General features: G+C 36.5%; 1 protein-coding gene across 2 annotated transcripts in view; it reads left to right on the top strand.

Annotated features, from left to right (window-relative positions):
- LOC144970908 (neuronal acetylcholine receptor subunit alpha-5-like) overlaps positions 1–23,883 on the top strand; it is a 116,603-nt gene that overhangs the window by 5,731 nt on the left and 86,989 nt on the right. Inside the window, exon 2 of one of the 2 annotated variants that reach the window (XM_078911063.1) lies at positions 20,928–21,026. The exons of the other annotated variant lie outside the window; for it this stretch is intronic. The gene's annotated coding sequence lies outside the window, so the exon portion shown is untranslated. The remainder of the gene's footprint in view (positions 1–20,927; positions 21,027–23,883) is intronic. 2 annotated transcript variants of the gene reach the window in all.

Raw genomic sequence — 23,883 nt, 5'->3', positions numbered from 1 at the left:
AGTTGTTTATTGCTCTCTTTGTGAAAACACCAACATAATGCGATGTAAGATTATGGTAACATCGAACATTGCACTTAAAAGGTTAACAACATTTTACCTCCACAAAAATGAGATCCTCAGCGCACGATCCATTATGTGTGCTCAAATCGTTGTAGAAGGGATCCCAAGCCAACAGCAACACGTAACATGTAATAAAAAAATGTCATTTACGGCGTCTTACGTGCGTCATGTAAGACGCCATAAATGACATTTTATCTTTTAGACAAAACTACTATTTGAAAACAATATGAACCTTCTTACCAATAAAAGTTGGATGGGTAAATAGCTATGTAACTGTGAAGCCGCCAATGCCTTTTACTTTCACTTTAATAGATAATAATATAGGAAGTAAAAAATGAAACCATGATAAGATATCTTTTGCCTGTTCCTTATAAACAAATCTATACGATTCAGATTGATTAAATTCATTTTTTTAAAAATTAATGGAAATAATTTTTGTTTATCTATTTGAACCCAAGCCTTTGTTAAATAGTTTCTTTTTTTTTCTGAATAAAATGATATTAACAACAACCACTTTAAATTGTGCGGCATTGTGGTCTCATTGTATGGCTATTGCCTTCGGAACGGTGAATACCTGGTTTGAATACCGCTCAGGAAGGTGCAAAGTTAAGTCTTTGGTAAAAGCTCTTAGTCTTTACTCCCATTCTTTACAGCACTCATGTGTGGAATGAGTACGTGGTCGGAAACAGCGTTGTCTTTGCCGATTCTTTTTTGTTGTTGTTTTACAAACGCATTTCAGATATCCTCTCTTTCTTAAGGTTAAATGTTACTGTTGGCTTGAAACGCATTGAAAAGCGCTTTGAACGCATTCACTAGAAATCGCGTTATATTGATTGATACGCAGCGCTTAAGTAAAATACTCCCACGTTCTGCTCGCAAGACGGATCATACGATAACACAAAACTATCTCCTATAAGATTTATAAGAGGGACTTTAGTGAGACTAATATACGCCAAAATCAACAATCATGAGCTGAGTGTCCACAACTTCATTCATTCAATAAAATTTCAAGTTCATTTTTGTCTGTTTAAAAAAAAATCTTACTTCGAGCTCCCAAAAATCTATTTTTGTCTTCGAGCAGTCTTATCAACCGACCAATATGCACAACTGCGGATGCACGCTACTAGTTTATTTTAGACTTAGTCATCTTCCAACCTTTACATTCGAAATTATTCAGAATTATCGCTGAATAAATATTAATTGAGCAAACTATTATTCAAGGGTTGCTATTTACTATTTATTACAAGACAGTTTGCCCGTTAGTGGGAGGCGTAATAATAAACGTAATAAATAACTATAATATATACAGACAATTTATGGTAATCATGGCATCGGTATTTGACTAATCCAATAATTCCTCCTGCTGATTACCATAATGTGGAATATTTACTTCCATTCAACTTCACACCTTGGGAGAAACTAGGTTGTGAGAGAAATTAATATCAATGAAAGAAGCTGATTCATAAGGCAATAAATATTATAACGGTATGAAAACTTAAGCGGGGAAAGATGCTGCTGAGAGGAAATATAATGAGTTGAAAGTTGTATGTGAGTATATAAGTGTGAAGGCGTGCATGTGTGTGTGTGTGTGTGTGTGTGTGTGTGTTTGCTACGTTAACGGGACAATTTCATGTTTGCACACTCACGTTAAGTGGACACACCCCGTTAAGTGGACGTCCTGATAATGTTTTGATGTCAAAACCAGACTTCCCGCCAGTTTTTAGATCACCTGACAAATTATTTCCAAGAAATGAGTTGGTCTTTGCAACGGAGCGATTTTGTCGTTTAGACACACAGCTCTATACACACCGCGAGTGTATGCCGAAAATTGCGGTGTCCCGATAACTGCAGAGTAAAGTTAATTACGTGTGTATAGGCTGTGTGTATGAAATTGGACCTCGTTGTTTTCGTTTCTTAGACTCAAACTCAAAGATGGAGGACCGTAGCAGTAGTCCAGTTTATGCGGTATAAACAATCTTACTTTAATATTTTATGTTTGAGGCCTACATTACAATTTCTACTGTAGTTTTACTGCATTTCTTAATTATTTTATTTCACTTGTCGTTCTTTCATATCTCTATACATAGAAATAATAAATAACTTTAACTAGCAGGTATTCCCGTTCTACGAAAGAAAACGAGGAGGGATAAGCAGCCATGGATAGATAGATAGATAGAGAGACAGACAGACAGACATACATACAGAAAGAAAGACATATAGATAGATAGATAGATAGATAGATAGATAGATAGATAGATAGATAGATAGATAGATAGATAGATAGATAGATAGATAGATAGATAGATAGAAAAACAGATATATTCATAGAAAAAATAGAGATAGATAGACAGACCTACAGGAAGACAGATGGACGGACAGACAGATAGATAGATAGACAGACAGACAGGCAGATAGATAGATAGATAGATAGATAGATAGATAGATAGATAGATAGATAGATAGATAGATAGATATATTTATTGATTGATTGATGGGAAGGGTCCAAGGCTTTTGAGAGAGAGAGAGAGAGAGAGAGAGAGAGAGAGAGAGAGAGAGAGAGAGAGAAATAGAGAGAGAGAAATAGAGAGAGAGAAATAGAGAGAGAGAGAAAGAGAGAGAGAGAGAGAGAGGAGAGAGAGAGAGAGAGAGAGAACGTCTGTTGTACTGTAAGTAGGTTAGGAATTCGAAAATTTGAGATCACAGCTATCTGCCTGAAATAAAATAAATACATGAATATATAAATCAAAACGTACATTAGTAGTACCAAAACTATAATGACGATCGGGAGGACAAAGGGGTGATAGGAGGATTAATCAATCAACAGTTACACTCACCTATTCACAACTAGATATTCCAGATAAAAAAGAAGAAGAAATGAGTATATCCTTTGAACTCTGACCCCTCTATTTTGTTTTCTTGGATAAATCTCATTTCGTCTCATAGCTCTTATAAAAGATTGGAAACACAACCGGTACTGGAAGTTATTTGTGGAGGAGGTCGTCGTTTTTATGGCGACTCTGAATATTTTCAAAAAATTACTTTTTAACTAATCAAATTGTGAAGAAACCAAACATTATTTTTTAATCATTTAGATACTACTCCCAGCCTTTCGTCGTTCCCAATCCAGATATGACTGTTCTTGGTTAGTCAGTTTTTCAATTTATATAGAGCTATAGTGTTTGGGGCTTTGTTCCATTACAATAAGATAGTATATTATGAGAGTTCAATTATATGTACACGGTGTTCACCGATATGCTTCCTGTCGTCTGTTCAGTTACAATAAGATAATCCACTCCGATTCACAATCCGATTTGTAACTCTTTTAATCTTCGCTTCCTTATCCATTTATTTCAATAATCTTTCTTGTTCTTCTAGTTTTTCTTGTTCTCGTTTCTCTTCTTCTTCTCCACCTGTTGTAATTTATTCTTTCCTCGCATGATTTTTCGTCATATTCATTTTTTTCATCCTTCTTCATCTTCAGACATTGACTGCTTGTCAAACTGATCTAGATCTAGTCTTTGGAGAAATGCGAAAAGACTTACAGACTTACAGATTATGTTTTCAGATATTGATGACGATCCTAATGACAGTGATTATGTCCATGATTCTAGTGATTCAGACTTTGACTCTTTTCCGACATTTTTACCAGTTGGTCTTTTAGAAAAACCTGTCACTGTAACAGTTACGGACTCAAGATCACAGGAGTACACAGATTTATCAGGCTCTCAAGAAAATGTAGGCAACCAATTAACAGTGAACCAAAATAGAATTGAGGGATGTTATCTGCCAAACACAAGAGGAGATTCTAAAAAGCATTTCTGTGTTTTTTGTGGTAAACAGCAGGCAAAGTTAAAACGTCATCTTTTATCACAACACAAGAATGAAAAAGATATGGTGCCTTTACTTAATGCTACTTCCCTAACTAAAAAAGATGAGCTTGCCAAACTTCGCAATGCTGGTGACCATGCACACAATATCAATACGCTGATGCAAGCAACAGGCATGGTGGTGGTCAAAAGAAGGAAAAAAACATTAACTCAAGTAAGCAACTTTGTGCCATGTTTGAGATGTATGGGTTGGGTCTCTAAGAAAGATCTTTGGAGGCATAAATGTGTAAACAAAGCTGAAAGTGTACCCCGGAAGCATTTGGTTAAACAAGAAAAGTTGCTTTTACCACAGGCATCTGACAACGATCTGTATAATGAAATAATGGTGTCTTTACGGAATGGCCCTATTTCAATCGTGGCCAAGAGCGATGAAACTATAAAACTTCTTGGCCTCAGAGAGACGACAAAGAACGGACATGACAAATATAGGCACGGGTATATTCGAAATAAATTAAGAGAATTGGCCCGCCTTTCGATTAAGCTCAGGAGTGCACCTAACTGTGAATCGTTGGGACTATCAGACTTCCTTCAACCTGAAAGATTCAAAGATGTCGTCTCAGCTGTAAGAGAGGTGGCAGCCTACTCATAAGACACAAATCAATATGGAATACCATCCCTTGCTCTAAAACTAGGACATAGTTTGGCGCACTGCTGTATTCTGTTGAAAGCTAAAGCTATTGAGACTGGAGATACAGTTATGAAAGAGAGAACAGGTGCATATTATCAGCTTCACACAAGTATGTGGAATCAGGAAATAACTTGCAATGCCGCAAGAAACCTACATGAAAAAAAGAAAAATACCACAAAGACTATTCCACTCACAGATGATGTGTCAAAGCTGTCGAAGTACCTCACTAGTGAAACTGAAAAGTTGACCATGGAAATGTTGGCGCCAAAAGGCATTGTCAAGGAAAAATGGGAAAGACTCGGTGTGATTACGCTCGTACGAATAATATTATTCAACAGAAGAAGGCAAAGGGAGGCTTCAAAGATGAAATTGTCTGACTACACCCAGGGAATAAATACCGACAAGCACAATGAGGACGTTCTCAAAGAGCTTAGCCCTTTTGAAAAAGAACTTTGTAGTGTAGAGTCTTATCACGGATCGAGATAATTGTTGAATGACTGTGACTTTCTATCTTTTGGTTTTAATGCAGTTTATGCCGAATTTGGCATTGTTCTAGGTTAAAGCATGGTTGAATAAAATTTTGAATAAAATGTTGAATTATATGTTAATTTCCTTTATGATTATCATTGCTAGGAAACATAAGCTATTTCTAATCTCTGCTATTGCTATGTTAATCTTAAAACAACAAACAAAATAAACAAAGACAATCAAACAACAACAACAAACAAACAATCAAAAACAAAACAAAAAAACAATGGCGTCATATAGCGGAAACATTTATTCTTCAAACGTACCACTATGATAATGTATGTAAAATAATGCAACCCATAAGGAAAATAATGGTGAATTCATTTCAGAATAAAGTTTAAAGATAGCTATCTTTTCAGTCCAAAGGCTATGAGACTTGTATTATTTAATGACTTAGTCACGAAATAACGATGTACCATCATTTTGTCCTGACATTAATAGGCAAATCTTATTGTTTAGGTTCGATTCCAGAATGGAACCAATGAGAACATAAAAATACAATATTCCAATGCACATAGATTAAGAATCTAGATGCCCGGAGTACATTTCTAAAAAGTCTCTTTTATGTTTGTTTTTCATGTTTTTGTGTAACATGCTTGAGGTTCAAAGGTCATGCGATGTCCACTTAGTGATACGTCCCAATAATGTATGAGTAAAATAATGTTGATATGAAAATTGAAGCAGAGGGCTGAAATTTGGCATACACCAATCTTTTCATGTCTAGGTGATACATTTAAAAAATCAGCCTGTTTGTATTATTGGTTTTTGAGCTATGATACGTCCATACAATGTAGGATTTGGTGAGAGTCCTCTTAATGTGTCCGAGACACGTACGTGTGTGTGTGTGTGTGTGTGTGTGTGTGCGTGTGTGTGTGCATGTGTGTGTGTGAGTGTGAAAATGAATGTGAATGAAATTGATGGGATTGGAGTTTCTCAACTTAGAATGCCAGTTTGACCTGAATTTCAATACATTTAGTTTACTTTAAAGACGGACGGACATCGTGATGTTAGAGCGCTCAACTCATAAGCAAAGAATTGGGTGAGTTGAACCACGGCAACCCGATTCAGATATAATTTATTTGATTAATCGTTGCGCTATTGGCTTGCAAATTAAAGTGGTTTAGCTGGACTTATGACAGATGGATGGGAGGAGGGATGGGGTGGGTATGAATGTACGAATGGATGAATAAATAAATGAATGAATGAATTAATTAATTTTGATGGTAGATGGATGAGTGGGTGGTTGATTAAAAAGTAAATAGATAAGTTAGCAGTTCGATGAATGAGTAAATGAGTTGGTGGAAAGATGGATAGGTTGATTGGTGGATGGAAAGTGGTTTGAGAGATAGAGACATTTGATTGCTTGAGCTTGTGTGTGTGTGTGTGTGTGTGTGTGTGTGTGTGTGTGTGTGTGTGATTATTTATGCGTGCAAGGCACGGTTGATAGATGATGATTAGACTAACCAATATGTCACCCATGGCCTTTAAGACATTATTATCTCCGAGTAGTTAAGGTGCTGAAAATGTATTAATGGCCAGAAATAATACGAAACTTATGATAACTTTATTTTTTATATTGGAGAAAAATAAAACCGCTTCTGAAGTTAAAAATAACCCTGCTAACATTTCAGATTTTTGTATTTGTTAATTCAGCTTTTGCGGGTTAAATACCATACTCTGGAAAAACTCGAATTTAAAATGATGGCCAGAAAACTCGTCCTTCAAATATCGATTGATTTACATGACCCTCATCTTGGCAAAAACTCTCAAACCTGGGACTTCGCGAAGTCTCAGGTTTGAGATATTTTGCCAGGACGAGGGTCATGTAAATCGATCGATATTTGACGGACGAGTTTTCTGGCCAGATTTTGAAATACGAATTTTAATTTCCCTGACTACGGCAGTTTTCTAGTTTAAAAAAGGGGCGTGAATGATTGGGTGACTGGGAAGGAAAGCACCCGGTGGCAATAGAGAGCTGATTGGTGGTAAACGTAGAGTGAGTGAGTGTAAGGATTTGGTGTGATGCAATCCTGATGGGTTTTGATAATAATATAATAAATTTGTCATTGGATTGGCGGAAGCAAAGTCGGATCCAAGCTGTTTAGCCTATTGATCTCTTAATGTATTGATTAATGTGGTGTGTGTGAGATCCAGATCCAGTAGTCAGACCCTGAAAGAAGGAAACAAAAAAAAAAGGGGGGGGGGGGGGGGGAAAATATTGTGGTATTGAAAGGGTTAAAACGAATACAGTGGGTCAAATGAGTTTGTAAAAGAAATGGATGGATGGCTGAGGGATTGGTAGAGAAATGGATGGATGGAAGGATGGATTGATGGATGGATCGATGGAAAATGAAGAGGGTGGGGGGGGGGGGGGGGGGGGGATTGATGGTTAAATGGAATGCCAGTTGTACTCGTGAAATAAAAGTTGTTGGGGGAAAAACCCTTTGTGAATTCGTTACAGGGGTACCGCACTAGGGCAGGACTGTCCTGGGACAGTCCTGTCCCAAATCTGTAACATTTATAATTTAATATTTGAATCAATTGATAAAAAGAAGGATGAATAGATGGGTGGGGGGGGGGGGTTGATTGAATTGGAGGATCCTGTACTGTATGAAATGGAAATATGATTCCATATGGCCTGCTGGGGGGTCTAAAAGAAACATTGTGTTGTTGTTGTAAAATAGTTGTAGTAGTAGTAGTAGTAGTAGTAGTAGTAGTAGTAGTAGTAGTAGTAGTTGTAGCAGTAGTAGTTGTAGTAGTAGTAGTAGCAGTTGTAGTAGTAGCAGTAGTAGTAGTAGTAGTGGTAGTAGTAGTAGTAGTAGTAGTAGTAGTAGTAGTAGTAGTAGTAGTGGTAGTAGTAGTAGTATTAATAGTAGTAGTAGTAGTAGTAGTAGTAGTTGTGGTAGCAGTAGTAGTAGTAGTAGTAGTAGTAGTAGTAGTAGTAGTAGTAGTAGTAGTCGTAGTAGTAGTAGTAGTAGTAGTAGTAGTAGTAGTAGTAGTAGTAGTAGTAGTTTGTTGTTGTTAGTATGTAGTAGTAGTAGTAGTAGTAGTAGTAGTAGTAGTAGTAGTAGTAGTAGTAGTAGTAGTAGTGTAGTGTAGTAGTAGTAGTAGTAGTAGTAGTAGTATAGTAGTAGTAGTGTAGTAGTAGTAGCAGTAGTAGTAGTAGTAGTGTAGTAGTAGTAGTAGTAGTAGTAGTAGTAGTAGTAGTAGTAGTGTAGTAGCAGTAGTAGTAGTTGTATTAGCAGTAGTAGTAGTAGTAGTAGTAGTAGTAGTAGTAGTAGTAGTAGTAGTAGTAGTAGTATAGTAGTGTAGTAGTAGAGTAGTATGTGTATAAAATATAGTAGTAGTAGTAGTAGTAGTAGTAGTAGTAGTAGTAGTAGTAGTAGTATGTAGTATGTAGGTAGTAGTAGTAGTAGTAGTAGTAGTAGTAGTAGTAGTAGTAGTAGTAGTAGTAGTAGTAGTAGCAGTAGTATGATGAAAATCTGGATGCATTTGCGTTTAGAAAAGTTGGAACAGACGCACTACAAACGTAATTGAGTGAAGAGGATTAGATAGACAGATGAGTGTGTTGAAAGATAGATGAATGTATCGGATAGATATATTGATGAAAGTCACTGATTGACAATAAAGTGGATTGAAAATACAGGCGGTTAGATCAAAATGATTGAGTTGATGTTTGGATAAATGGATAGACAGATAGGTAAAACATTCTTCCATTTCCTGAATAATGCAAAAGCATGACAAAGAACTAAAAAAAATTGTTGATGAAGATTAGAATCAACATTTTAAATGTTTTATTAACAGCGTCTTTTCTATATAAAAAGTTGAAAACTATTTAATCATGTTTTTTGTTTTTATGAAAATCATGGGGTCGATGACCTGATTATATAATCATTGGTTGATACGTAGATGGGTCAATAATGGATGGCCCTCAGGGAATATTACGGATAGCCTTCTTTGACCATTATGTAAGTTATTGGTTATTATCGAACTGCTGTAACGAGGTGGCCTTTGTGAATCGGGAAACACACACAAACATACAGTATCCAGGCTCTAGACCTGATGACAGCACATCTTTTTTCCTTGACCAACCCCCCCCCCCCCCCCCCTTTTTTTTTTCTAACCAAAAAAAAAAAAAAAAAAAAAAAAAAAAAACACCCCCCCCAAAAAAAACCCCAAAAATCAAACAAGAAACAAAAAGAAATGAAACACCCCTCCCCAAAACAAATTAGCAAACAAACAAACAAAACAACCAAACAAAAACAACATAAACCTCTCCCCAACCGCCCAGGTACCCCCCCCCCCCCCCCCTTCCAGGAAAAAAATCTACCGCTTCCACCTCCTCCCTCTAAAAAAACAAACAAACTTAAAAAAACCAAACAAATCGAGGCTTTCCTGTGTTACGAATAATATTTCAAAGTATTGTTTTGTGTATTGTACCATAAGCATCATGTACTCGCCTTTTACAAAGCTGTTGCTAATTTCTATTCTCAAGACAAATTTGAAAATAATTTTAAAGATGTTTTATCCATTCTTTTAGTCCCATTATATTGATGCTGTGCGTTTAGGTAAGATACTCACAACATCTGCCAGCCAGATATAACGTACACGTACAACACTTTGCGTAAACTTGAACGTTTATAGTCTGATTGATATTGCGAGAACGAAATTGACTTCACTCAGGTAATTGTCATTGTTTTTAGCCAGCAATTTTTATTGGTAGCTCTCACTAAATTCTATCAATCAGACTATAAACGTTCAAGGTTACATATTATATCGTTTTGTGTGTTGGTGCGGTATTTCCGGCCGGCGGATTGTTGTGAGCTTTATGGCTACGCACACAGCATCAATAATTTAGTGAGAACTAATAATTAAAATGGCTGTCTAAAAACAACAACAAAGAGCTGAGTGCTGTCAAGTTATGTCCCTCTTTACCTTGATTCCCGGTTCTTAAAAACAAAACAAAGAACTCGTACATTCTCTTGGTTGATGTGAACTAAGTAATTGGCAACAGAACACGTTTTTGGAGAAACAACACTTGAATGGTTTAACAATAAGGCAAATGAGGTGATCTGTTTTTATACTAAGTCATACAGTGGCACTTGGGGAAAATGTGGTTAACACTTTAAAATTGATTTGCATTTGTAATAGATGTACTATTTTTATCTGATTTACCCTCAGCATTTCAACAGAAAGTTATTGAGTTTAAATGTGAAGTCGTAGAGAGTTTGAGGTTGGAGGATGTTAATGTTAGTGACCTATAAATATTTCATCATCATCATCATCATCATCATCATCATCATCATCATCATCATCATCATCGTCATCGTCATCTTTATAATTTTTATCATTTTCATCATCATCATCATCATCATCATCATCATCATCATCATCATCATCATCATCATCATCATCATCATCATCATCAAAAAACTGTAATATCGCCTATCACGTGTCATCTCCCGTCCTATATTACTCGTATTATGTTAAATGTTGCTGTTGTCTATGGGATCCTTGTAAAGCACTTTGAGCAATTTTAGTGGATATTGCGCTAACATAAATGTTCTAGTTTTTATTTTGTAGACTTAACCCGGCATATATAATACCGTTTTAAAACGATTGGTCACAAACGTAACACCATTCAGTTTGTCCTTCAGACACCGCCAATGATAGAGGGAAATGAGTCGCTGATTGAGATTTTCTCCTTCAATAGTCATGGTAATTCTAGCAATATGAATACTCTAACTCACTCTGGAAAAACACGTTTTTTACTTTTGGCCAGAAAAAAGTCATCCTGCAAAATTACATCCATCGATTAAAATTACCCTTATCTTGTCAAAAACTCTAAAACCTGGGACTTCAAGGAAGTACATCAAGGAAGTCTTAGGGTTGAGAATTTTGACAAGATGAGAGTCATTTTGATTGGTCGATATTTTACGGACGAGGTTTATGGCCACGATTTTTATTTTTTTAAAAAAAGGTGTTTTATTCCCAGTACAACAGTACTGCCATAATATGTACATTGACAAAAAGCTTTTCTATATTTTTTTTTGGCTACATATTTTTAAACTTCATATTATATCAATCGATTCAAATGAGGTCCTACATATACAGGTCTGCCATCCGAACACACTTATGGGCCTAGATTAACATTGTTGAAATGGACAATATTTCGCGTCATTTTTGTTGTTGTTGAGATTTTCATTACAACAATGAGCTCATAATGAATTGGGTTATCAGACTTGCAAACAAGTGCACATCGGATTAAAACAATCCATAATTGACAAGAATCCGAAAACCTGTGACTTCTTTGAAGTGCAGCTTTATGATCATGTGGTGCTACACTCGCCTCGTGTGTAAGTCCCCGGTTAGATTCATACTGTGTGTGGGGGTCAAAGTCGAAGGTTTGCAAAGGACTCTTTACTTACGTTCTCCAACTTCAGTCAGGTGTAAGTATAATGGGTACTTGGCCGGAAAAAGCGTTGTCTCTGTCGACCACCCCCCCCCCCCTCCCCGCGCCCTCATTGCAATAGCGCCTTACAGGCGGCATGTCTCTTCCCAGATGTTTGGTGATGCAGTTAGCTTGCGACCTATAGGTAAGCACTTTGAACATACTAAGTTGATATGGCGCGACATAAAAATAGCTCAAGCTCAAGCTCGACATAATAGTCCTTCAGAGCCACGAGGGCCATGGAGCCGGAGTTTATCCCGGATTCCAAAGAGTGAAACGAATACTTGCAATTTCTTGCTACTCTTTGGATAGGACGCTAGTCTATCGCAAAGTTCTTTCCTCCAGATATAAAAATACCCATTTATCCAATCACTGCTGTGTGGACGAGGGGAGAAAAAATCTCGAATGCACCCGGGATCGATCTCAGTCCCTTTGCGCGTGAATTTGTTTTTTGAGTGCTCTACCAACTGAGCTATCGGGACCCCCTCACGCTGGACATTGAGACACTCTATCTGGTATAATGTCTGGATGAACCAGGTGTAGAAAAAACTAAATTTAGATCTAAAATAATAGTTAGTTTGACATTTTAGTTTCTGTACTTTGAGAAAGACATTCTTTTCCCACAACCATATAAACTTTACCTTAGCACCTTTACTACCCCCCCCCCCCCCCCCCCCCCCGCTATCCTCTCCTTCCCCGATATTACTACCATGAGACAATGAGTGACATTAATTGGCTCGAACGCTAGAATTTCTAATTACATTAAGCTGATTTTTTTTTCATTGGTTACAGTACCATACTTTGCGATTTTTCTTCTTTGCGTTATATAAAATTTGAAGGGTCTGGAATGAGTGAGCTTTTGGAGGGTTAATTCCAAATATTTATAAAGGCGTTTTGTCAGAATGGGACTGAATAGTGATTTTCATTTTAATAACACTTTATAAGCGCGGATCTCGCTCTACTATCGTGCGGCTACTATGCGGTGTAGTGGTATGCATGATACTAGCTTTAGGATCAGAAGGTCCTGGGTCCGGGCCTCGCTCGACGCATAGTTAAGTCCTTGGGAAAGGCTCTTTATTTACATTCTCTCACAGTATCCAGGTGTAAAATGAGCACCTGGCGTTAGCAGCGTTGTCTTTGTCGAAAAAAATTGTAAAATCGCCTAACAGGCGTCATGTCTCGTTCTACATGTTAAGTATTGCTGTTGACATGGGACCCCTTGTAAATAGCTTTGAGCACGTTTAGTGGATATTGCGCTATATAAATGCACAAGTTTACACTATCTTATCATCCTATTTTACTGTCGTCAACCAGGCCTTCATTGTAACCTCTAATTACATTGCTGTTTTTGTTATTCTCTTGCTGGAATCATCAGAAAATCTGTAGTCATAACAAGATGGATGTTATACTTAATTAAGTTGACAGATTTCAATCAGCGGTAAATTGAAAAAAATGTTTGTTGAAATTTGATGAAAACAGTACTATTAGAAATATGTTTTTTAAGGAACAATCTAACACCAAATTTAAGGCGACAAATTAGGTATCAAATTGAACAAACCCATAAAATCCACAAAGAGTTTACAATGACAGTTTATTCCACCCCTCCCACTGAAAAACCCTATCATTTCTTAGTAAAGACAGCTAATTTCACACCAATAAAATGTACGAAAATATTCTGCACTCGTTGAATATTTTTTTAATTTAACGCGTTCAAAGAATTATTCAACGATTGCGTAGAATTAGCTGATTGGTAATTAAAAATAATCTTTTGGTGCGCATGAATACAATTCCAACTTTTTTATGTTTGGGTCAATTTGTCATTCATGCAGAAGGAGAAAGATACACATGGTGAATAGAAGTACTAAAACTGAACCATTTTGTTACAAAATATATAATATTCCTACTCGGAGGGGTAGAATAAACGTATGCTTCCATTTCTTTGTCTTTATTAAACTCGTAATATTTTTATCATGCAATAACACATACTCGCAAGCTCGTTGTGTTATTGGGCACGATAAAAGTAATTCGTTTAATAAATACGTATAAAGAAACGTATAATAAAAATCTCATCGAACGAAAAAAACAAAGCTGGTCAATAAATTGATGTTCAAAGTTTTGTTCGATTATAGAAAAGATTTTTATGAATCTTTAACCGCTGTTCATTTGATATTTTTAATAACCCTGAGCAAAGTTTTCGAAATTATTTCTACTTGAAGTCCAGCAGTGATGATTTGAAATGAATAATATCCTGCCGTTAAGGGTTAAAGCCCCTTCTGGGATAAAGTGAAAGCAAGTGATAATCTAATTGCTAGCACGATGAAGACTCTCCCCTGCCGTGATGTCACAAAATACATTTTCCTTGTTTTGACCATAAAATTTATTCTTTAGATACCGATCGATTCAAATGACCCTCAACTTGTCTTATGTTATTAAAGATCTAAAAAAGTGTGTATGAAACGGTGCACTGATGGAGGATGATATTTCTGTCTTGTATTTTTCTCTGTGATTTGTCTCTTTCACCAGTGCTGCTCCTTAGTCATTAGTCACTTTGATAACGTTCTCATTCTGCGACCGCTTTAAAGCCCCTTTTAAAAATAAGGTGAGTTATTTTAATCGTGAATATTCGAACCCTCCCCTCCCCCCCCCCCCAAAAAAAAAAGAGGATTGAGACCTTTTATTATTTCAATCGATCGATATTTGGAATAAAAGTTTCCGGGCAAAATTAATTTTAAAAATTGTTATGTCAGACTGCAGGGATATTTTTAATATTATATTGTTGGCAAACATTAAAAAAAAATAATCTACGAGATTCTTTCCACTGTTGTTCAATATTATATCTTAAAAAAAAAACAAAACCCAAAGCTGCCCATACAATGGAGTAATATGTCACTTGGGGCGTGGCATTGATCGAAAACTCTAGCCACGGCGTGACGTTTTTGGGGAATCCGTTTTAAGTACATTACCTATTGAACAATTGTTAATGAGTACCTGATGATAAACATTGCAAAAGGACAAGTACAAAACTTTCCACAGATTTCCTTGTCGCATTTTTCCTGACAAATTTTCAATAATTAAAGTCTTGTCGTAATTTTATTTTATTTAAATTGCGAAAGTTTTTTTTTTTATTACACGTAATTGTAACAATCCATGCATCTTGTTGAAAAACAGTTGGTAGTGTCGCGTAAAATGGGGTGACTTGGGCAATCAGGGCCCACTTGGATGACTTTCTTGAAATACTCTCAAACCACAACACTAAATAATATATAGTATTATAAATTCCGACAATATTAAAACAAGCCCACAATTAATTGCATCAGACTTGCATAAATTTACACGTAGATATCTATGTTGTGTAAAAAAATGAAGACAATTATTTCACTCACTTTTCGTGAAAGTCATAGTACAAAGTAAATACCGTAACTCTGTGAGACCTTGACAAAGTTCAAATTCATAACGTTCGAAGCGAAAGTAAACTGGTATAAAAACTCTTTTTTATGATTATTGAGGTGAACTTTTAAAAAGTAGTCATAGGAAACAATATGAGGCCATGGGGCCGGCGTTTATCTCGGTGTCTAAAGCGTCAATTTTTCTATTACAATTGCTCATTACCCTTAGGATAGGACGCTTGTTTATCCCAAAATCCTTTCCCTCAACTCTAAGAGATCTAACAACTCAGTCACTTCGGGATGAGCAGGGGAGACGGAAAATAAAACTTGACAATATCTGGAACCGATTTCTATCCCTTTCCTTGTGGGGTGAAATGATCTATCAACCGATCTTTGAATATTGACTGTAAATGATCTAGAAAGCGAAAGATTGGAAACAAAAGAATAGCAAAAGTAGTCACTCAAAGCGTCGATAACTTTTGTTGGACAAAGTAAGTTGCTTACTTTTGTTCGGAAAGAACCAAAAGGAGTCTCTCTCTTTCTCTCTCACTCATTCTTTCTCCCTCTCTCTTGTTTCTCTCTCTCTCTCGCCCTCTCTATCTTTCTCTCTCTCTCTCTCTCTCTCTCTCTCTTTCTTTCTCTCTCTCTCTCTCTCTTTCTTTCTTTCCCTCTCTCTCTCTCTCTCTCTCTCTCTCTCTCTCTCTCTCTCTCTCTCTCTCTCTCTCAAAAGCTCGATCGCCAATTCATCTCACCCCCGAACTCAGAAGTAGCATCCAGATAAACACCCCCCCCCCACACACACACATACACACACACACACACACACACACACACACACACACATGTATTCGCACAGACAGATACAAAATGCCAGACCCAATCCCGCCCGTCTCTATTCGTCTCCTATCGATCCCAATCACATCACCAAAACACTTCCCTGACACTCTTGTATCTCCATCCGTTCATCTATTCATTAACACATTCGACTAAGCACCCTTACAACCAGTCGTTCTAGACCTAGCTCATCAGACTGTCTATTCAGAAATTTACAACAATAAAAACCATTTACTCATAATATAAACTTTAGAATCTACTGGGTTTTTAAAATCGACTTTTTAAGCTTTATTTCGATAGCACTTCTACGTTTTTTGTTTGTTTTTTGTTTGTTTGTTTTTTTATTGGGGGGGGGGGGGTGGCTGGTGGGGGTGGAAATTGTTTCTCCCTCCCCCCACCCTTCCCTTTAAAAAATTTTTTTTGGGGGGGGGGGGGGGGGGGGGGGGTGTTTTCCCTTTTGGTGAATTTTGATCGGCATATTTCGTGAGCATACTTAAGGAGTGCTAGCACATATAATTTGGGTTTAACAATGGATCCATTTTTGTCGCTGTGGTGCACAGATAAATGTCTGTGCTGCGGTGTATCGATACGGTCTCAAACATGCTACATGCCCTCTCTTATGTTCACTGCTCTATCATCGGGAAATTTTAAAGCATGTAAAGCGTTAAAGTCATGGTTTTTGATCGTGAATAAACGCTATCTAAATACAATCATTTTTTGTTGAAAAAAATATTAATCCACTTCCACGTGATTTGCTCGGAGAATAAGCGCATTGAGTACGGTAGAACCATAGAAATGTACTACGTAGCAATAATATTAGTGCAAGACTAACTCTATTTAAAAATCAATATGGAATCAGCTCATCAGACAGTCTATTCAGAACTTTTCAGCAACACAATTATTTTCCAGCATTTTAAAAATTGTATTATTATTTATTTACTTTTTTTTTCATCTCTGATGGTTACATACTCTTCATGTTCACCTCGCGTTGCGATCTAGATAGTTGTTTAAAATACTGAAAGTTTATAGAAAAATGTGACTAAAACAAACAACTAAAAAAAATAAAACTGGTAAGCATGATGTCTAATAGAGAATTTAAAGCTTAAAACATATAAAGTTTAATAAAAGATGTCTAGAAATGTTTTCATTCGCAAAAGGGAGTTTCGTTCATAAATTTCAACAAAACTCCATTTGCCTGATTCTGATGCTTTTGATATTAAGTCATATTATGTCCTCGTCTTGTAGATTTAGACATGATTCCAGATTGATCAGATCTGCGCATGCGGTATGTTGAAAAAAAAAATAACACGTTTTAAAAATTTTGGTCAGAAAACTAGTTCTTCAAATATCGATCGATTAAACTGACCCTCATCTTCTCAAAAACTCTCAAACCTGGGACTTCAATTTGAAATACCAGGTTTGAAAGTTTGAAAAGAGGAGGATCACTTTAATCGATCGATATTTGAAGGACGAGTTTTACGGCCAACAATTTTTAATGTCATTTTTTTCCCCATAGTACTGCAGATTTGGCATTGCGCTGTTCGTGTGAAATGTCTTGGGACAAGGTCACAAAGCGATAGTGTATTGTAACCATAATTTCTTGTCAAAGACGACAACTAAACGTGTTCCAATTTTAAAAGAAGCACCATAAGAATTTGCGTTTAGGGCTAGTGTGAGCACTTTTAATTCTTAAGAGGCGGACTTCAAGTTTGCCCCAGCTTGACATCATATTGTACCCTTTTCATTAAGATACCGATGACACCGATGTGACGCTGGCTTTAATGGCCTCATCGCTGTTACTGATCTCTTTTTGTGTATAATATAGATTGTTGCCTCTGTTACAATCAATATAGATAGATGGACAAACAAATCGTTTGAAATAAATTCACACCCACTGTCAAAGGGTTAACTATATTTTCCAGACTCACTACACAGCCGTACAATGGCAAAACACATTTTATATTGGTCAAATTATATTTAAACCCAAGTATCGACTGATTAAGGGATCTCCAACTTGTTATATATATATATATATATATATATATATATATATATATATATATATATATATATATATATATATATATATATATATATAAATTTAAACTACGGTCAACATTTAAAGTAAAAGTTTCCTGGCCAACGTGTACTTATTTGCAGGTCTGATAACCCAAAATGTTATGGGCTCGTTGTTGTGATGGACATACTCTCAAACCAACCAACGCAAAATATTGTCCATTACAACAATGTTAAGTAAAGCCCATAAATAATCTTGCATTCGGTTATTAGACCTGTAAATTAGTACACGTCGTTCCTGGGCAAAATGAAAAAAAATGTATTCTGTCAGACTGCGACAGAACAGTCTAGATGGGCAGATATTGGAGATGATAGACACTGTGAGCTCTGGTGATTGGATTTGTCGTTGATATTTGCTTCTATTAATTGTTTTCGTCCTTGCAGGGGAATGCGATATTGAGCGAACAATATAATAAATGGAATTGATCATAATAATATTTGCTACATAGCATGCGAATTGGTCAAACGCTCATCGGTTGTGACTGGCAAAATTAAATAATGATATAGGTACGGTTGATTTATAACCCGTACACAAACCTATGTGTAAACTTAACCATGAAATATACAGCCTATCGGATCGATTAGGACTAGAATTGTTATCCCCCTTTGGTTGAAATAGAAATTCAAGAAATATGTGGTATCAACTACTTTCTATTATATACAAAGTCACCCCGAAATAAGTAAGGAGGTAAAAAAAAAAAACAATTTGAAAAGAACCAGATACATATGGAATTGAACTGTTCCCTGTTTTCTATCGCGTTAAGTGGGCAATAATAATTGCTTGTTACTCTGTAGGTAGGACGCCGATCTATCAAATAATCATCTTCAGAAGATATACAGTCTCCCTCTTCGACATTAAATATCAAAATACACATTCAAGCTACATAAAGTTGGGATAAACTACGACACCGGTTGCTTTTTATATATAATTGTTTTATTTGTTCTAAATGACGGATAATAAATTGGGCAACGACAACAATGCCTTTAAAACAGTTCTCTGTGGAAACGCGATCTATGGGTTGTGATAAATTCCGATGGACGGGCCTGCCTTAATTTCCTCATCTCTGCGGGGAGTTGCCAGCGATAGGCATCAGATAATGGCTTTATTTCATCTCTAATCCACCTCATAAAATGGCTTTATTCAATTCTATATCTGCGGCAGAATAGGACACCCCTCCCCCCCCCCCCCCCCCCCCATCCCCAAAAAAGGAAAAAAAAAAGAAAAACAAAAAAAACGAAAATAACAGGCCAGAATTTTATCCCGGGCCTTTCTGCATAATTTCGCAATTGCAAAAGTTTGCGACGTATCTGACAAAAGTATGATTTTAAAAGTATTAGATTACGACATATTGCCCTGCCATCTATCCTGCGCGATTATCTGTCGGGTTTAATTATACATTCTGGACTATTATTCTTTGTTGTAATTTTTTTTTTACAAATAAGCTTAATGCCGTTTTAAAATAGACCTCTTTTATATAGGGTTGATTCATTTGTTGAAGATTAGATACAAAATGACACAAACATTGTGAGCTGGAATTTATTTTAGAGAAACTGAACATCTGATTTTTGAACAACTATGGAACTGCTAACTAAATCGTATAAATATATAGTATGAAATGGACGTTGGGGGTTGCGGCTATATGGTCTAGTTGTATGATACTCGCTTTCGGGTCGGAAGGTCCCTGGTTCGAGCCTCGCTCGGCGCATAGTTGAGTCCTTGGAGAAGGCTCTTTACTCACATTCTCTCACCGTACTCAGATGTAAAAATGAGTACCTGGCCGTTAGCAGCGTTGTCTGTCCGAAAAAATTGTAATATCTTCTGGCGTTATGTACCGTCCTAAGTGTTAAATGTTGCTGTTGGCCAGGGACCCCTTGTAAAGCGCTTTGAGCAGGTTTAGTGGATATTGCACTATATAAAGGCTCACTTTTTTCTTTCTAGCGGAGCAATGTCCTGACAGCAACGTGAAAGGATAGCAGTTGGCCACCTTACCTCGTTGACTGTGGCATTACTCGCTGTCATGGCAGCCCCAGTTCAGACTCACTTCCAGACAAATGTGCTGCTTGGGTGAAGTCAGGTCCCGCCGACCTGCTTTTAACCCAATAGTAACTTGGTGGTCTTTTTAGATCATGAAAATTAGAAAAGTAATCATAACAGGGATTTGCAATCCTACCATATCATGCAGCCTACCCAGAATATTTTCGCACTATTATGGTAAATACACAAATAACAAGTAGAAAAAAGTAGAGCATTTATATAGCGCAATATCTACCAAACGTGCTCAAAGCGCTTTATACAAAGGGTCCCTGGCCAACATCAACACGTATATAGAACGAGACATGACGCCAGTTTGGCGATATTACATTTTTTCCCCCACAGAGACAACGTGTTGACGGCCAGGTACTCATTTTACACCTGAGTACGATGAGAGGATGTGAGTAAAGATACTTTTATAAGGACTCAACTATGCGCCGAGCAAGGCTCGAACCCAGGACCTTCCGATCCGAAAGCGAGTGTCATACCACAAGACCACAAAGCCGCATAAAAGTCTTATTAGACGTCTAGATTAAGACACAGACTGGATTTGGCTCCTTAAAAAAATACCCAGCAAACTTGTGAGTAGAAGAGACACGCGTTTTTGTGTCATAGGTAATAGTTATTCTCCTGTGGATACATTATATAATGAATAAATCCTCAAAGACAACATTGCTTTCAATGTTCTCAGTTTTCTCTCCCGACTAAAACAAGACGCAACATTTGGAAACTTTGGATATCGAGATTTTCATAGGAGTTGGGTAGATATAACCGGCATAGTTTCTTAACCAATAAAGCATTTTAAAAAATAAACTTGGCAAGAATTAACTTAAAGGTTTTGGTTCTTGTCGTTTGTAAATTTCCGAATACTTTTGGCTTCTACTTCGTTTTGAAATTGCGTATTTTTTCGGATATTTTCTCTTGCAAACCACACACACACACACACACACAACACAACTATATATATATATATATATATATATATATATATATATATATATATATATATATATATATATATATATATCCGTTTATTCATTCGCAGGGGGAAATTTATCTTTAGAGCCTATTCCGAGGGATTGCTGGAATAACCCAGGCGTCAGCCACATTGCATAAAGGTGACTTGCTCAAGGCCACAATATCGGTGAATAATAATAATAATAATAATAATAATATAATAAATAATAAATAATAATAATAATAATAATAATAATAATAATAATTAATAATAAATAATAATATATAATATAATATAATAAATAATAATAATAATAATAATAATAATAATAGTAAAATGACGACGATGATGATTATGATGACGATGATGATGATGATGATGATGATGATGATGATGATGATGATGATGATGATCATCATCATCATAAAAATAAAGTAATAATGATAACAGACACTGTTTAAAAATTAAGGGAAAACCTGTGTTATGAAATCCTTGCCGAGCAAAACTTTCAACAGTGATAACACTTAAATCTATGATTATGTTTCACTTTGGAGCAAGATCAAATACGTGTAAATACAGCTACATTTGTTATCGCACTTAAACGTCCGCGTGGGGCTTCTGCTTAGTACTCAGGTTGAGACACGTATTATAGTCATCATCAACATCATCATCATCATCATCATCATCATCATCATCATCATCATCATCATCATCATCATCAACATCATCATCATCAACATCATCATCATCATCATCATTATCCTCCTCCTCCTCCTCCTCCTTCTCCTCCTCCTCCTCCTCCTCATCATCATCATCATCGTCGCCGTCGTCTTCGTCATTATAATCATCATCGTTGTCGCCGTCGTCATCGTCATCAACATCATCATCATGGTTATCATCAACAATATCATTATCACCATCGCCATCATCATCATCAACATCATCATCATCATCAACATCATCATCATCATCATCATCAACACCAACATCATCATCATCATCATCATAATCATCATCATCATCATCATCATCATCATCATCATCATCATCATCATCATCAGCAGCAGCAGCAGCAGAAGCAGAATCTCACTATCATCATTGTAATTGTCGTCGTCGTTGTTATCATCATTATCAGCCTCATCAACACCATGGGCTATTCATGATCTACATGTTTTATTGATGGTATTATCTATTCCATTTGAAATGCTTGGGTAAAGACATTTGATGATACGATACAAAGGATGTAATTCCTTGAATGTGCCCCATTTAAGATAGGGTACCAACACTATTCTTCCAGTCATTCCTTTTATGAAGATTCTCTATTAATCAACCTAATAGCATCTGACATGCTGTTCTAGATAAGGGTTTGGTTTTTTTTTAATGAGATTTTATGTAGAGGAATATCCACTAAATGTGCTCATAGCGCTTTACAAGGGGTCCTTGACCAGCAGCAACATTTAACATGTAGGACGGGACATGACGCCTGTAAGGCGGTGTTACATTTTTTTTTCGAACAGAGACAACTCTGTTAACGACAGGGTAACCATTTACACCTGAGTACGGTGAGATAGTGCGAGTAAAGAGCCTTCTCTAAGGACTCAACTTTGCGCCGAGCGAGGCTCGAACCTAGGATCTTCCGATCCGAAAGAATCAAACCACTAGACCACGTAGCCGCATATTTTTTTTTTAAAAAGAAGAAAAAAAAATCAAAAAAAAAATTCAAGACAATTTTTAGTCTATTACCGGAATCGCAAACGTTGTTCTTCTTTTGTATACAAAGTTAAAACAGCAAGAACAAATATCTTTTATAAGAGTACACCGTATCATTTAAATTAAAAAAAAAATTGTTTTTGTTTTAAAGGGTTTTGGGGCGATGTAACACATTTAGATATATCAGCGCCAGTAAAAGGAAGAAAATGGGATCTAGTGAAATTCTAGAATTACAATTAAAGCACCCAAGAAAACGCAAGACAACGTGAACTGGAAACAAATAGGGATCAGATTCCAAGAGCACACCATCAATGTACTTAGTTTGAGATCACCTATAAGTCTCATCCGGACACAAGCACAAGATCCAACAAAGAGGAAAACACTCAAATGCTTACAGTATACATCCAAAATAACAGATATAATAATACATAATAGAGAGATGATTCACAATGAAAAAAATATCATCTCGCAAAATAATAACTATGCATTTGACTGTGTCCCTCCCAGCCAAGTACTCCGGTTAGGACCAGGGCAAAACCAAGTAATCTCATTCCAAGACAAAGACAGAAAGCAAATAGGAAAACAGCTATCGGGGATAGAAGACACAGTAAGTGCCACCCTGCCCACCATGGGAGGCCGGGAACTCAACCCAGAAAATTTTCTTGCGCCGCCTAATAAACTATACGGTATAATGATTATAATATTGCTTTATAACGCCATTCCCGTATCGAATATTTTGACAACCTGGTCGCGCGCTATAAAGCGGGTCCCAAGAAAACAGCAAGACTTAGCATGTAGGACAGGCGTCGTGTACATAATACGAGTATATGCAGGTCTGACGTCTGAACCCACTTAAGGGCCTAGTTTAACATTATTGTAATGGACAATACTTTGCTTCATTTTTTAAAAAGACTTCCATTACAACAATGAGCCCATAAGGAATTGGATTGTCAGACCTGTAAATAAGTGCACGTCGAGGACAGGACATAAGGACAATGAGGCACTATTCTAATTTTTTTTATTCCACTGAGACAACATTGTTACCGACCGGAATACGGTGGGTGAATGTGAGTAAAGATTATTTTCCAATGATTCAGCTTTGCGCTGACCTGAGCGGGACATGAACCAGGGGCCTATAGGTTATACCAATTGATTACAAAACCGAGAAACGTAACTCTGTGTAATCTATAGAGCAACCAAGTTGCTCTTTAACCCAAGTCACCTGTGATGTAAAACTGAAAAAAAAATAGAACAAAAGAATTAGGAATAGAAGGTACGAAGTTGACGTCACTCAGCTCTTTGTTAATGTTTTTAGCCAGCCATTTTTATGATT

The sequence above is a fragment of the Berghia stephanieae genome, chromosome 4 (assembly GCF_034508935.2).
Source record: "Berghia stephanieae isolate SIO BIC M18660-M18661 chromosome 4, UCSD_Bste_1.3, whole genome shotgun sequence".
NCBI lineage: Eukaryota > Metazoa > Mollusca > Gastropoda > Nudibranchia > Aeolidiidae > Berghia > Berghia stephanieae.
Note: the sequence above shows the minus strand (reverse complement) of the source record. Positions and strands in the feature narration are given on the sequence as shown.